Source organism: Anolis carolinensis, chromosome 2 (genome assembly GCF_035594765.1).
Source record: "Anolis carolinensis isolate JA03-04 chromosome 2, rAnoCar3.1.pri, whole genome shotgun sequence".
NCBI lineage: Eukaryota > Metazoa > Chordata > Lepidosauria > Squamata > Dactyloidae > Anolis > Anolis carolinensis.
Window position 1 is genome coordinate 133,498,498 of NC_085842.1, and position 14,988 is coordinate 133,513,485.

A 14,988-nucleotide genomic window follows, 5' to 3' on the forward strand; every position below is an offset into this window, starting at 1 on the left:
CCTTCTGTACGTTCCCAACGAAATCTAATTTGTAGTAGTTTCAATTCTTCCATTAGAAACATACATTTTCTTCTTTTGATCAAGGTTGATGGTGGGAATTCTTTCAGAATAGCTATTTTCTTGTCTTTGTAATAGATGGATTGTCTGCTATTTTGTCTCAGGATGTCAACTCTGGTTCTCTTCTTTATAAAGTGGACAATTACATCTCTTGATACTTTATTTCATCTTGAGTAATTGGTGGGTATTCTGTAGGTTCTGTCTATCTCTGAGTCCATGTCTTCGTAGGCGGTCTGCATGAGTCTGGCTGTTAGTTGGACAATTATTTCTCTTATATTTTCTTTACTGTCTTCTTCTATATTTCTAAATCTGAGTTGGTATTTGTAATGAAGTATGGTTTTTTAAGTTATAAAAGTCATGTTTAACTATGTTTAAAATGGTAAATATTAGAGTCACCAGTGCATGGGGGATGGTAGCCAGCTCAGCATTCTGAGGCAGGTTGCCATAGTAACGAGGGCGGAGCCAACCGCCACTTGGAGGAAAAGGAGGGAATGTTTTAAAAACAGTTGAGTCTATGGTCAGAGAACCATAGGGAAAGTTAGTTTTTAGAGTCAGTGCCCTTATGAGGTACCGGGAGACTGATTCTGGTTGAGGGATCAGGGTGGCTCAAATGTTTGATTTTTGAGTCAAAGATTTTTTGAGTCAAACAATATAACTGGTGGCAACGGATATAAAATATATATAATAATTAATTAATAAAAACAACCTCCATCTCCACATCTCCCCAATTGGTGTCAGAGGTGGGATTAAAAAGTTTCCCCCCCTGCCTGAAAGGAACCTCAGTCGTTCATAGCTCTTTACAGTTTGGTGGCAGCGGTGGGATTAAAAGGTTTTCCCCCTTGCCTGAAAGAACCTCAGCTGGTCATAGATCTTTACAGTATTCTAAAAAAAATTTTTGTTCCATCAATTCTTGATTCATTTCTAATTTTTGATTCTTTAACTCCACATTTTCCATCTTAGTTTGAATTTTGGTTTGTATTTTCTCTTGTTTTTGTTTATCTTGTTTGATTTCTTGGATTTCCTGTTGTAAATTATTAATATTTTTTTTCATATCCCCCAATTCTTCAGTAATCTCATTCTTCATAGTTAACATCTGGTCCTGAAACATCTTTTGGTATGCATCTTGTTTTTCTGCCATTTTTTGAATTTCCTTCATAACATCCTTCATTTCCTTCATAATATCTTTAAGGCTAATATCATCTGAAAGTGAGAATCTTCTTTGCATCCCTTTGTGATCTTTAATTTCTTTATCCATCTTGAATCTAAATGTAGACATTATATTCCAATTTGCGCAATCCAATCTTATTGTTAGGTTTTCTCCCTATGATATGGTCTTTTTAACTTCTCTTGTTGCTTTTTTTGTCTGCCTTTTATCTTATTTTTGTTCTTGTTCTCTCATCGTCTGTCTAAACTCCCTTCTTATCCTTCAGGTTCTCCCCGTCCTGATCCTGGTCTTCTCGCCACCCGCCATAGTCCTAGTTCTCTTTCCGTCTTCCTCGATCAGGTTCTCTGGTTCTCCTGGTTCACTCTCCCTGCAGTCATCACTTTAATTCTTCAACTTGTCACGTTCCACCTCCTGGTTTTCTTTTTTGCCCGCCTCGTTCTGATCCTGGTCCTCCCGTCGCTTTCTCGTCCTATTTGTAACTCTCGTCCTCCTGATCTTCCCCCTGCCATGATCCTCTCTTTATTTCTTCTCTTTTCTGGCTACCTTTCCTGTTTTCTATATCTCCGTTTCTCTAGCTTCAAATTTATGTCGCTATATCGTCACGTCCTTCTCTTGTGTCGTCTCTTCCTGATTATAGCTCTACTTTCGCCATGCTCCATGTTCACTTCTCTTTGTTTTTTTTTTGTTTTTTTGCTTCTATAGTCCTTCCGTCACTTCCCTTTGCAGGTGCCTTCTCTATCCCACTCTTTCCGGCTTTTCTATGGTTTCAGTGGTACTCCGGAGGGAGGAGGTTTCTTCCAGCACTTGCTTCAGTGGGCGTTACTTCCTCTCGCCTGAGTAGATACCGCATGGCTGTATTTTGTTTGGAAGATCTCCCAAAGTAGACACAACAATATATCTCCCAAGGTCAGTCTTCCTTTAATGAGTCTGTTCAAATTTCTTTCCTTGTTTCCTTTGTTTCAAATCACCAATTTTTAAAATATATCAAAGCATGAAATACACACCCTCCTGTTTCCTTTCCATGATCTATTTTCCTCTTTCCTTTATAATTTGTATATAATACACAAAGTCCCGGATTTTTCAATTTTAAAAAAAAATTCTAGGGTAAGTCCACTTAATGCTCTAGGATAATGGATTTTCTTATCATACCTTTCTTCAAACCTCAGCTTCAGTTCTTTCTTGATGTTAAAATTTGGGTGAGTTTTGACAGTATTCCCAGATGCTTTGCAGTCTGGTTCACCTCGCCGCGACCCACACACCCTACGGGCCACCAGTCTGGGCCTTTTGTCCCCCACCCTTGAGGGGTAAAGGTCTTAAGACCTTCGGTTGGAAGCCCTATGAGTTTGGCAGTCTCCCTGGCCTTGATCCGTCAGGGAGAGGGAGCTCCGCACTCTCCCCAGTTGCTTTTGCTCAGCTGGCTCCTCGAGAGTCTCAAGGACATCTCGCCAAACTGGAAGTCACTGTGAATTGCATTTTTATGTAACTTTCATTTTAATTGTGATGTTGGGCTTTGCCCCATATGAGCCATCCCGGGTCCCCTTGGGGAGATGGTAGTGGGATATAAAAAATAAAGTTGTTATTATTATTATTATTATTATTATTGACACAAAGGCATAGTATGATGCAGAAAATGAGATATATATGCTGGATTTCATATCACAAAATCACAAGTCGAACACTTCCCAAGTGTTTAGGACTGTGATGTATTTTTGGATGATGCGTGCAGATCCCAATAAGGTGGCCTTTTGCAGTTGACAGATTGTAATTTTGTTAACGTTTATTGTTTCCAAATGCTTGCTGAGATCTTTTGGCACTGGGACCACCTATACTGGTTTATGCCAGAGCCTTTGCAATTCGATTTTGAAGTCCTGATAATAGCTGAGTTTTTCCTGTTGTTTTTCGTCAATTCAACTGTCACCTGCTATGGCGAAATCAATAATCCAAACTTTTTTCTTTTCCACAACCGTGATGTCTGGCAGTTGTGTTCTAAAACTTTGTCAGTCTGGATTCGAAAGTCCCACAGTATTTTTGCGTGTTCATTTTCCACTACCTTTGAAGGTTTGCGAACCCACCAGTTCTTTACTGCTGGGAGGTAGTACTTGTGGCATAAATTCCAATGAATCATTTGGGCCACATAATAATAATAATAATAATAATAATAATAATAATAATAATAATAATAATATAAATGATGAGGGTATAAGAATGCTGGTGCTTTTAACAATAATGAGATATGAGCAGCTGTGACTGACAACAACCTCCTAGCAGGTGTCATGGCTGATGTAATCTGATGGAAAGCAGCCAAAAGCCAACATCCAGTTTTACACAGTTTGTGTACATTATTTCCAAGTGGACCAGGATTGTCCAGGATTGTCTAAACAAGCATCTTTGTTTTGGATGGATAACATAAACAATGAATTGTCAGCACCTTTGTTTTGATTAGCCTAGATGAGATAGAGAGAGAATAAAATTTACCAAGGTATTGCTAGCACATTAGACTACTTTGCAGTCTGCACCAGTGAAGAATGCTATTCAGGACAGCAGTACTGTTCTTGATACTTGATACTTTCCAGACATTCTGGAGACAGACTGTGCTGATAAGAGAACAATAGGACAAGTAAGAAAAACACATAGGCTTATGCTAGAATAGATATAGATGTGACTCATGAATATTGTATTAGATTTCTTTTAAGACACTTTGAAATATAATAGATGCTCAAAGATATCAATTCCTTTGATGCGTGTGTGTTTATAGATGTATGTTTAGAGATGTGTAGTGTCTCAACAGATGAGATTGTTTTCCTTAACTGAAAGATTGTTATGGATATGATAGAAGGGACAGAATTCTGTACATGTGAAAACTAACAGCTATTATGGAAAAGAGAGAAATGATGCTGCTGATGCTGATGATAATGTAGGATATATAACTACTAAGAAGTATGTCAAGAGATTACTCCTGACATTTATCCTGTTCCTTGCAAAGCAACAAAATGAATAATACTAATACTACTACTACTGCTACTACTACTACTAATAATAATAAAACTATTACCTGCCTCTCTTTGCAGCTCAAGGTAGAGTATAACATTGTTCACTGTGGTTTTTATTTTTTATGTCTTTCTCACCCGAGTTTTAACTTAATGTTCATGTGGTCTGCCCTTGTTTTCATTGTCTCCTTGTTTTATTTTGTAATGGATATTATTTACTGTATTGCTTATTGTGCTGTGCGGTGCTGTTTTTTTATATGCTGTTTACATTGTATTGTTTTGGGCATGGCCCCATGTAAGCCGCCCCGAGTCCCCGTTGGGGAGATGGTGGCGGGATATAAATAAAGTATTATTATTATTATTATTATTATTATTATTATTATTATTATTATTAAAACAAAGAGATAAAAGACTAGTTAAATATAAGGTGCACATAGTTAAAATGTAGGTTAAAATTAACTGATAAATGCAGGTAAAATTCACAAGCTAGACTTGCCGGAAGAGATGGGTTTTCAGTTGCATCTTAAATTCTGACAGCTGATTTAGCTGTCTGAGTTCTTTCAGCAAGTCATTCCACAGTCTTGGGATGGCCAATAAAAATGTCCTCTGGGTGACAGTTGCCAGTCATGTTCTGGCTAGCTAGAGTAAGCATCTGCCAGAGTGTCTGGGGCAGATTGTACAGGAGAAGGAGATCCTGTAGGTAGTCAGGACCCAAACCATGTAGAGATATAAAGGCTATAATCAACACTTTTTACTTGGCCTGGAAATTAATTGGCAACCAGTGGAATGACTATAGTATAGGTGTGATGTGCTCACATCTATATGTTCCAATAAGTAATCTGGCTGCCATGTCTTGAACTGGAGATTTGAACTTGGAACAGAGGTAGTCCAATGGGAAACACATTGCAGAAGTTCAACATTGAGGTTACCAGCACATCTTTAGGTCCTCTGATTCTAAGAAGGGATGCAGCTGGCATATTAGTCAAAACTGCTAGTAAACACTTCTGACCATCGCATTCACCTGGATTGACATTTGGAGAGACAGATCCAGGAGCACTCCCAAATTATGGACACAGTCTTCGGGGGAATATAACCCCACCCAGAACTGGTTGACACACTTCCATCCCCAGATTAAGATCCTGTTTTGTCTGGAATCAGTATCAATTAGTTTTCCTCATCCAGCCCATTATCTCCTCCAAGCATTCATTCAGCGGAGACACACTATCCTTTCGCTGAGGCTGTTTTTGAAGGCATGGAGAAATATATTTGGGTGCCATCAGCATAGTGATAACACCCCACCCCATGTCTATGGATGATCTTTCCCAGAGGTTTCATGTAAATCTTTAAAAATATTGAGGATAGAATGATAACTTGTGGGATGCCATATAACAGCTCCTTTTTTGAGGATCAGCTATCCCCAAGCACCACCATCTGGAAAAGTGCCTGAGAGGTATGACAGGAACCACAGCAGCACAGTGCCTCCGATTCCCAAATTGTTCCAGAGGGATACCCTGGTTGATGGTACTGAAGGCCGCTGAGAGGTCTAGTAGCACCAACAGGGACATACTCCTCCTGTTGGTGTTAAGACAGAGATCATCCACTAAGGCGGCCATAGCATTCTCAACACTGTATCCTGCTCTGAAGCTGGTTTGAAATGGGTCAAGGAAGCGTGTGCCATCCAAGATTCCCTGGAGATGTAAGGTGACTTAAAGCCTAATGGAAAAAGCAGTGCACAGTCTTTCATGAGCAGTTTCTTTGTGACACATAATTTCAGATTTCTGGATGTGCCACAAAAATTGCTAGGCTTTCTTAACCTATTTGCTATTAATCTGTTGACATTTAAGTCTATGATGGAGGCAGTGTTTAGCACTTTACATGGCTGTTAAAACATTCAGTGCAGATTCACTGACTCACTAGCTTCCACTTGGGGCCATTTTTGTAGTCACCCGAAAAATAAGAACTGAAACTACAGGGAGAAGGTCTCTTAATCCTCTTTTTTATCCACTTAGTATGGAATATTTACTTTTAAATAGTTCTTCTCTGTATTCTTCTCTGTTTGAAAGGAATGATAGAAACAGAAAGCTAAGCACCAAAGAAACACCAACAAAGTTTACTGAAAAGTGTCTGGGAAGCCTGGAAATCACCCAGACCAGATCCTTCCAGTAATATTTGCCAGGGCTGAAAAGCTGGGTGGTGGTGGGTAGAAAGTGATTTGTATAGTACTTGGAACGATTTATGGAGTTTGTTGGCAGATCAAAGATTGTTTGGGGTTGATGCATTATTCCAGCTGCCTGCATAAAGGTCTCCTGTCTGTTGCTATGATAGTCCACTAATACACTGGACACTCAACTATTTTATAGCAGCAGTCTTTAATAATGCAGGATTGTAAATTTGACTTTTGTTAACTTTGTGAATTGTTATGGATGGGGGGGGGGGAGTGAAATTCAGGCTAAGTTGTTGCCAGGTCTGCTTTTTAACATTCCAAGCAGTGGGTTCCTAAGAGGCTTAGTGTGTTTTTGATTTGTTTTAATACTTCAAGGACAGGCAAAGCTGACTTGTTTTCCTTCGTGTATTAATGGTGACTTTACCCCACATATTGTCAGATACTGGTTTTCAAATGGAACATGCCCAAATGATGCCATCCATGAGTCCATTGAACTAAATACATGTCAGTCTCTTTTGCACTGTGGCAAGAGTCCTAGAAAAAAGCAGAATTGCATTCCAAAAAACCTCAGTCCATTGCACAACTATCTCCCTGCTCTCTGAGGAAGGACACCTTTATACCGGTATTCAACAGGGACAAATGCAAGATACTCCACTTAGAAAAAATTAAATGCAAAGATACAGAATGGGAGATGCCTGGTTCGACAGCAGTACGTGTGAAAAGATCCTCATGGACAACAAGTTAAATATGAGCTAACAATGCGATGCGGCAGCTAAAAAAGCCAACAGGATTTTGGCCTGCATCAATAGGGGTATAGTGTCTCGATCTAGGGAAGTCATACTACTCCTCTATTCTGCCTTGGTCAGACCATACCTGGAATACTGTGTCCAGTTCTAGGCACTGCAATTGAAGGGAGATGTTGACAAGCTGGAAAGTGTCCAGAGGAGGGTGACTAAAATGATCAATGGTCTGGAGAACAAGCCCTATGAGGAGCGGCTTAAAGAGCTGGGCATGTCTAGCCTGCAGAAGAGAAGGCTGAGAGGAGACATGATGACCATGTATAAATATGTGAGGGGAAGTCATAGGGAGGAGGGAGCAAGTTTGTTTTCTGCTGCCCTGCAGACGAGGACATGGAACAAATTACAGGAAATGAGATTCCACCTGAGCATCAGGAAGAACTTCCTCACTGTGAGGGCTGTTTGGCAGTGGAACTCTCTCCCACAGAGTGTTGTGGTGGCTTCTTCTTTGGAGGCTTTAAAGCAGAGGCTGGATGGCCATCTGTCGAGGGCACTTTGAATGCGATTTTCCTGTTTCTTGGCATGGAGTTGGACTGAATGGCCCATGAGGTCTCTTCCAACTCTATGATTCTATAATTATATTCAATCAAATTTTTACCCTTCGTGACAAAGAACAGTTTAATCAGGAATATTTTTTAAGCTTTAACATTTTATTTCTTTTACATTTCTTTATTTTACCTGCTGTCATTCAGAGCCTCCCTGCAAAATCATGGGAACGATCACTGTCTGTATGTCTCCAGCCCTTGTTGCTCTTTTGCCTTTGAAAACATCCATCAAGGCATCTTGCTGTTCTACAGCATTTTGACTCATCTTACATTACTACTCACTTCCAGCAGTGAAAACACTGTGTCCAGAAAATATCTTTGAGTAGTATAGAACCTTTCATTTGGCATGGTGATTTCCACTGTTATTTCCATTTTTGTTCTGTTCTTTGGGCTGTTCCACAGATCATGTTTTTTACCAGATGCATAGAAAATTGTTCACTGCAGAAGTGTCAACATATTACAGTCTTGGCCCAGTGTTTTTTGTCATGTATTGCAAGAGTCTTTTTTCCTAACTAGGTACACTTGAGACATATTGGACAACAGCCATCTCAAGCCAGCATTGCCTCCCTCTACAGCAATCAGTTATATGATATTAGGTTTCATACTTTTACCCAAAAGGCAATATATCTGAAAGCTATTACTGACTTTTATAAATCTATGATTGTTGGCAGCTTGTTCCCTACTTGCCTGCCCAGTGAAGAACTGGTCCTGCTTCAAGCTGTTGTGAGAGGGGCGATGAAAGAGATTACAATTTGCTAGAATTTTCTAGATAGTAGACCCCCTAATGTGTGTTCTGACTATTCAATAACCCTTTATAACTACTGACTGGAAAATATCAGTTGAATCTATCTTGTCTATGGGGCATGGAGCAATTGTTGAGTAGCTATCTGTGTAAATGACAAAAGCACCTCAATTAAGTCATTGATAGCAATGCCTTCCATAAATTTAGGGGAATCTCTTTATGGCCTCCAGGCCCAGTACCATTGGGATTTGGGCAATTGTGAAGATTTTGTGATTTCAACCAGCTTCGTGTGCTTGGAAGCTGGATTATATTTGGTAAAAAGTGACTGTAGGTGGCATGATAAGCCAATAAAATGTCTCAGTGACCACTATTTTTTGGGAATGTGTTCTTCCTATTTCTTTGTGACTGAGGTTAGCTGGGATACAACTGCCACATTTAAATGGGAATTTGGTTACATCTCAGCTCATCAAATTGTCTATATTTTTGAAAGAGGTGATTCCCCTCCCCATTTTTTTTCTGGTCATGCATGGTAAAATAGACAAAAGTCTATGTAAGGGTGACCCTCTGGAAGGGCCAAATTGGGTTTGGTCTGACTGGACAGACTTAATTCTCACTGCTTTAGTGGCTTGGGGACAATGAGAGAAAAAGTTTAGCTGAATCTAGTTCCTTGCAAAGCAGCAAGGTACCAGACTAGCTCTGGATTTAAGTAAGCATGTAAACGAGTCCTATGATTCCCAGAACCACTAGACAACATGGCCATTGGGTTATTTTCTGGGAACCGCAGTGTAGAAGACTAATACTTCCAAATTCTAGAGATGACACAGTAACACTGCTCATTTGGCAGTCTGATGGTTTGTCTTTAAGCATGATTAAAGCACCATTAAGAAGAGATGGCGAGAACAACTTTAAGACTCCTAGCATCACAAGAAGAAACTCAAAATGTCTAATGTCACCTCAAAATGTCTAATGTTGTTCCAATGGAGGATGTTAATTACTGCTGGTATAAATCTCTATGCTGGTACTGTGAAGCATGAGGAGAAAAAGTCATTCTTTGATTAGAAGAAATACATGTTGCTTACCTCTAACTGGAGTTCTTCAATTAAATTCATACAAATGAGGTTTGCATCTGAGCCTCTCATATAGCATGCCAAAAGTGAGCTATAAGGAGGAGGTTACTCTAAGGAAAAACTGTGAAGAAAACCAGAAAATGTAAGATCAGAAAGCAAAAAGCTAGTCTTCCCTATATTGTCTTGGTCATAAATAACTCTTGCTGTTTAGATATTGAACAATCTGAGAAACATATTTGGAACATAGATATTTGAAAACATTGGGAAAAGTACAGATTTGTTAGATTATGGTTGTTGTGGTTGCATGCCACCAAGTCATTTCTGACTTACGATGACCCTAAGGTGACTCTATCACAGGGTTTTCTTGGCAGAATAATAATAATCATAATCATAATCATAATAACACTTTATTTCTAGATCACCCTCTCTCCCCATAGGGACTCAGGGCAGTTAACAGATACATGTAAAACAGGCACAAAACTTATCACAAAACTTATCACAAAAATTAAAAATTAAACACAATAAGTACAAATACTTAAATAAAACATGCTTACACTAATATAACTGCACAAAACATATATCCTAAAGCAAAAACTACTAGAATTTAAAAAGTGCCTAACATCCATTGTAATATCAGTAGAAGCCATAGTAGCCATAAAGTGCTAACCATAGCAGCCATAAAGTGCTAATTTATTCAGAGGGTGCATTGGACCTTAATTCAAGGGAAAACTTCTACAAGATTGTGCACTGCTGGCATCTAAAATGCTTCCAATTCTCTTGAAGCTATGTTGGCACAGTAGAAACGTAAGTGGAAATTGTTGTTGTTGTTGTTGTTGTTGTTGTTGTTGTTAGGTACACAAAAAGATTAGTACACAGCAAACAAGATCACTATGCTAGCTGTTGTATTGGATCACACGATCCCAAGTGTCTAGAACTATTTGATGTATCAGCGAATAATGCGTGCAGATCTGAGTAGAGTGGCCTTTTGCAGCTGACATATGGTAATTTTGTCAGCGCCAATTGTTTTTAAGTGTTGGCCAAGATCTTTAGGCACTGCAACCAGTGTGCCGATCACCACTGGGACTGCCTTTACTTTCTTGTGCCAGAGTCTTTGCAGTTTGACCTTTAAATCCTCGTGTTGCGTAAGTTTTTCCAGTTGCTTCTCGTCAATTCTGCTGTCATCTGGGATTACAACATTGATGATCCATACTTTGTTTTTTAACATGATTGTGAGTTCAGATGTACTGTGCTCCAAAACTCTGTCAGTCTGAATTCTGTAGTTTCATGTGTTCATTTTCTGTAGCTTTTTCATGGTTGTGATCCCACCAGTTCTTTGTCACAGGCAGATGGTATTTGTGGCACATGTTCCAAAGGATCATCTGAGCAACGGTATTATGCCTCTGCTTAATACCTTCTTCTTCTTCTTCTTCTTCTTCTTATTATTATTATTATTATTATTGTTATTATTATTATTATTATTATTATTATTATTATTATTATTATTATTATATACCCCGCTTTATCTTTCCCAAGGAGGACTCAAAAGTGGCTTGACATAAAAGCATTAGCATACAATTTAAAATATACAAATATACAAACAGCATACGTTTGCATATGTTGCTGGTACTACAGTAAAACAATATTCGACCATTATTGAAACTATCATTAAGAGAATTATAGGCCTTGATTTGCAAGTGAATTCACTCACTATATTGTGAGACAGTATTTTAAATCAGATATGAAAAAGTGACAAGCAAGACCTGCTGAAATTTCCTCTTCTACACAACTATGATGGGGACAGGAATCCATATTTATTTCACCTGGAATCGTAATTGATATTGTACATATTCATTGCCACATGGATGCCATTAATTAAAGTATGTTGACTGGCATTCAATTAATGGGGGGACTACTAGGGAAGGGTATGACATTACGTATAATTACATATAATTACCGCTCTTAAACAAATGGCTAATCAAATTCTATTCAAACTTTTCAGTAGAGTTTTCAGTACAGTTGATGCTTCTTAATAACTAGAGGATGATTTACAAAACCATCTGTATACAAAACACATGTCCTCTGCTTCAGCCCTCTTTGTTGGTTTTTATATTTCTGTCTGAAAAGCTAAGGATTGGCTCTGCTAACGCTTCCAGGTCTTTGAGCTGTTATTGTATAGGCAATTGATTTTAAAAAGCACAGTCATTCTGGGGCAATGTTAAATGTATTACATGATGTCAGTCTTCACTCAAAGTTTGAGCATTGGACTAGTTCATTAGATGACCCTAGGTGAGGCACGCATTTTCAGCCCAAAAAGTCCTATGTCATCTTAGACTCACAGTAACTCAGAAACAGAGACACACAACAAGTCTTCAAACCTTTCAAACACAAGATGCACACATTGCTCAGATACAGCCCAAAAAACCCACAGCAACCCAGTGATTCCAGCCATGAAAGCCTTCAACAACACATTGCTCAGATATATAGGTAGGATGAAGTGTAAGACCCACTTTCCCCACTTTTATTATATATTTATATGATGGTAGTACTGCTGCAACTCACCATAGAGCAGACCAGGATTCTAATGTGCCCTGTCCCATGAATGGAAACAATTGAGTTACATTAGTGTCAAACTTTTGTCTGCCCACTAGGTGTCAGAACAGATTTAGATTTCTAACTGTGTAGACACAGACCCAGGCTTAGGCCAATAAACACCATTGTTAGTTTGATATTTCTCACTGTGGGCTTTAGTGCCTTGTCATTTCTGTTCATACAGGTTTGCTGGTATTTATAGCTCAATGGTGCTATTGGACAATAGGAAAAAACAGGATTTCTCTGTTTAATTAAGTCATAATAATAAACTGGCAATTTCCAGGACTTTTGCCTCTTTGTGTACAGCTATGATCTCTCTCATCATGTTAAATAAAATGTCATTTCCTGAATGGACATATCTGATTGGACCAAATCATTTTGGTTGATATTCTCTCTCTCCTGCATCCCCAAACCCCATTCCTTCTGGTCAGAACTTCATATACTGTTCCCAGTGGTTGTGCTCACTGTCAATTATCAATGATTCTGCCATGGCAATAGGATACACCTTCAGTGTGCTGTTTTCAAACAGGCCAACTTGATGACAAATGGCAAAGGACTGAACATCACTCCTGTAGCCAAGTAAACCCTCCTTGGACAGATGAGGCAGTCAGCCATCCTTAGAGTCACTTAAGAATTATAGCACAAGAAGGCACCATGCTGCCAGATAGTCTGATTTCCAAGGGCAAACAAGGTGTCCTCAAAAAAAGTCATAAGTAGACTTGGTATAAAAGATTGCCCATCTTGCTGGATTTTGCCGTCATTTGTCATTGTGAAATGCAAAGGGAAAGAATGTACATTCACACTGAAACAGATATTGTATGTGTGTGTGGCACAGCTGTAATGGGTACTATTTTTCTGACACACTTGAAGGCATGTTAACTTAAAGTGGCTTTTATTTTTAACAATAGCTAGACACAGACACCTGGAAGCTAAGAACAACCAATAAGCATCCATCACCTAAGAGTTCTAGAATACAGCTGGTGGGCATTTAGTTTAGTGTTTGAAAACAACCACAACAAATGGCTATTCAGCTCATGATTGAAGACCTCTGAAATGAAGATGGGGCACTCTTCTTACAGCTGTCACAGTGCTTGTTAATTCCATGCATGGTAAAAGCACATGAAAACAACAGTTTACCATTAGGACTTTACATTTACTTTTCACAAGGTAGTAAGATTTCCCCAAAATTAATCTAATCACCATTGCTAATTACTTTGATCTTCAAGACCTCAAAATTCTGAGACATTCACATCTATTGAGTGGAAAGACTGAAGAGTCTTGAAAGCGAACAAGTCTCAACAGATTTAGGAAGGGCACTTTGATGGGAAAGTGTGTTTTCATGAAAATATCCACAAACATTAGTTTTACACCACCCACCCACCCACCCCCACCCCCACCCCCCACACACACATACCTTAAAAAACAAGGGATTGGTCCAAATTAGTTAAAATCACACCAACCTCATCATATTGAGGCCAAGAAACCAGGGGATAGTGGGGGACAGCAAGTGAAACAGTGGAGCAGTGTAACACTGTGTTTTCTTACAGTTGTGGGTTGTGGGGTTCCTTTTCACAATGTTTCCCTGCTGTCCCCAGTTTCCTCCTGCTTCCTTTTCAGCTTCATCTTTGAGGAGTCAAATGTTTTCTGGGCTCCATTTCTCTGCACTGCTGGTACACTGCCCAATGGAGCTCTGCCGGAAGTAGCTCTGCGTCATCTGATGGGCTCTGAGGGACCCCGTTCTGGCAGCACCTAGAAGAGCAGAGAAGAGGCTTCTCAAACTTAATGTGATGAGGTCCTTACTTGCTCAGTGAGTGCAACTAAAATGGGGTATAATTGCTTCTCTCAAACATCTTTTTGTGGCAATGAAAAAAACCCCCAGAAAGCACAATGTATTAAAGCTAAATGTGCATAGTAACATTAATAATACAGAAATTTGAACTTCTTTAGGAAGATTATTGTTCAACCACAATTTTTCAGCAGATATTGTGGATAGCTTGGAAAATAAGGTTGAGGAGAAGCTGGTGGAAGGCTCAGCGGTTGAGCTGGAGCCCAGCAGTATGCAGCAGCACTCCCCCCCGCCCAGTCAAGCTTTTGAGCAGGACTCATGGAAGGAGCTACTACTTCCCAGTGAAGAGTTAACTATTCCAGCTTTCATGGACCTGTAAAAAGAGTGGTCTCAGCTACTCAGATAAGGAGCCTCCAGTGGCCTAGGGGATAAAAGCCTTGTGACTTGAAGGTTGAGTTGCTGACCTGAAGGCTGCCAGGTTCAAATCTCAGCCGGCGAGAGAGCAGATGAGCTCCCTCTATCAGCTCCAGCTCCATGCGGGGACATGAGAGAAGCCTCCCACAAGGATGGTAAAACATCAAAACATCCGGGCATCCCCTGGGCAACATCCTTGCAGATGGCCAATTCTCTCACTCCAGAAGCAACTCCGGTTGCTCCTGACACACACACAAAAAAAGCTACTCAGATCCTCAAGATTAGCTGAGAAGAGAATCACCAACAGGTAATACCTGTGAATTTAGAATTTTAGGAACCAAAGACTGGTATCTGGTTGCTGGCTGCAATGCCAGCTACAACCCTGGACTCTTGATATCTTGTGTTTTTTGAACCCTGGACTTTGGACTTCAGCTTACAGATTCTGATTCAACTTTGTACTCTGGACACTCTGGTAATTGACTTACGACCCTGGAACAGGCATTTGGCCTCTCTGTGTTATCCTGCTAACACTTGTATCTCTGTTGGACTATCAGCTTGACCTTAGATTGTTGATTAACACTCTGCTAGTATTTGGAGTCAAGGCTTCTGACAGCAGATCATAAATGTGCCAACAGTGTTTTTAAAATACCATATAATATTAAAAACATTCTTAAT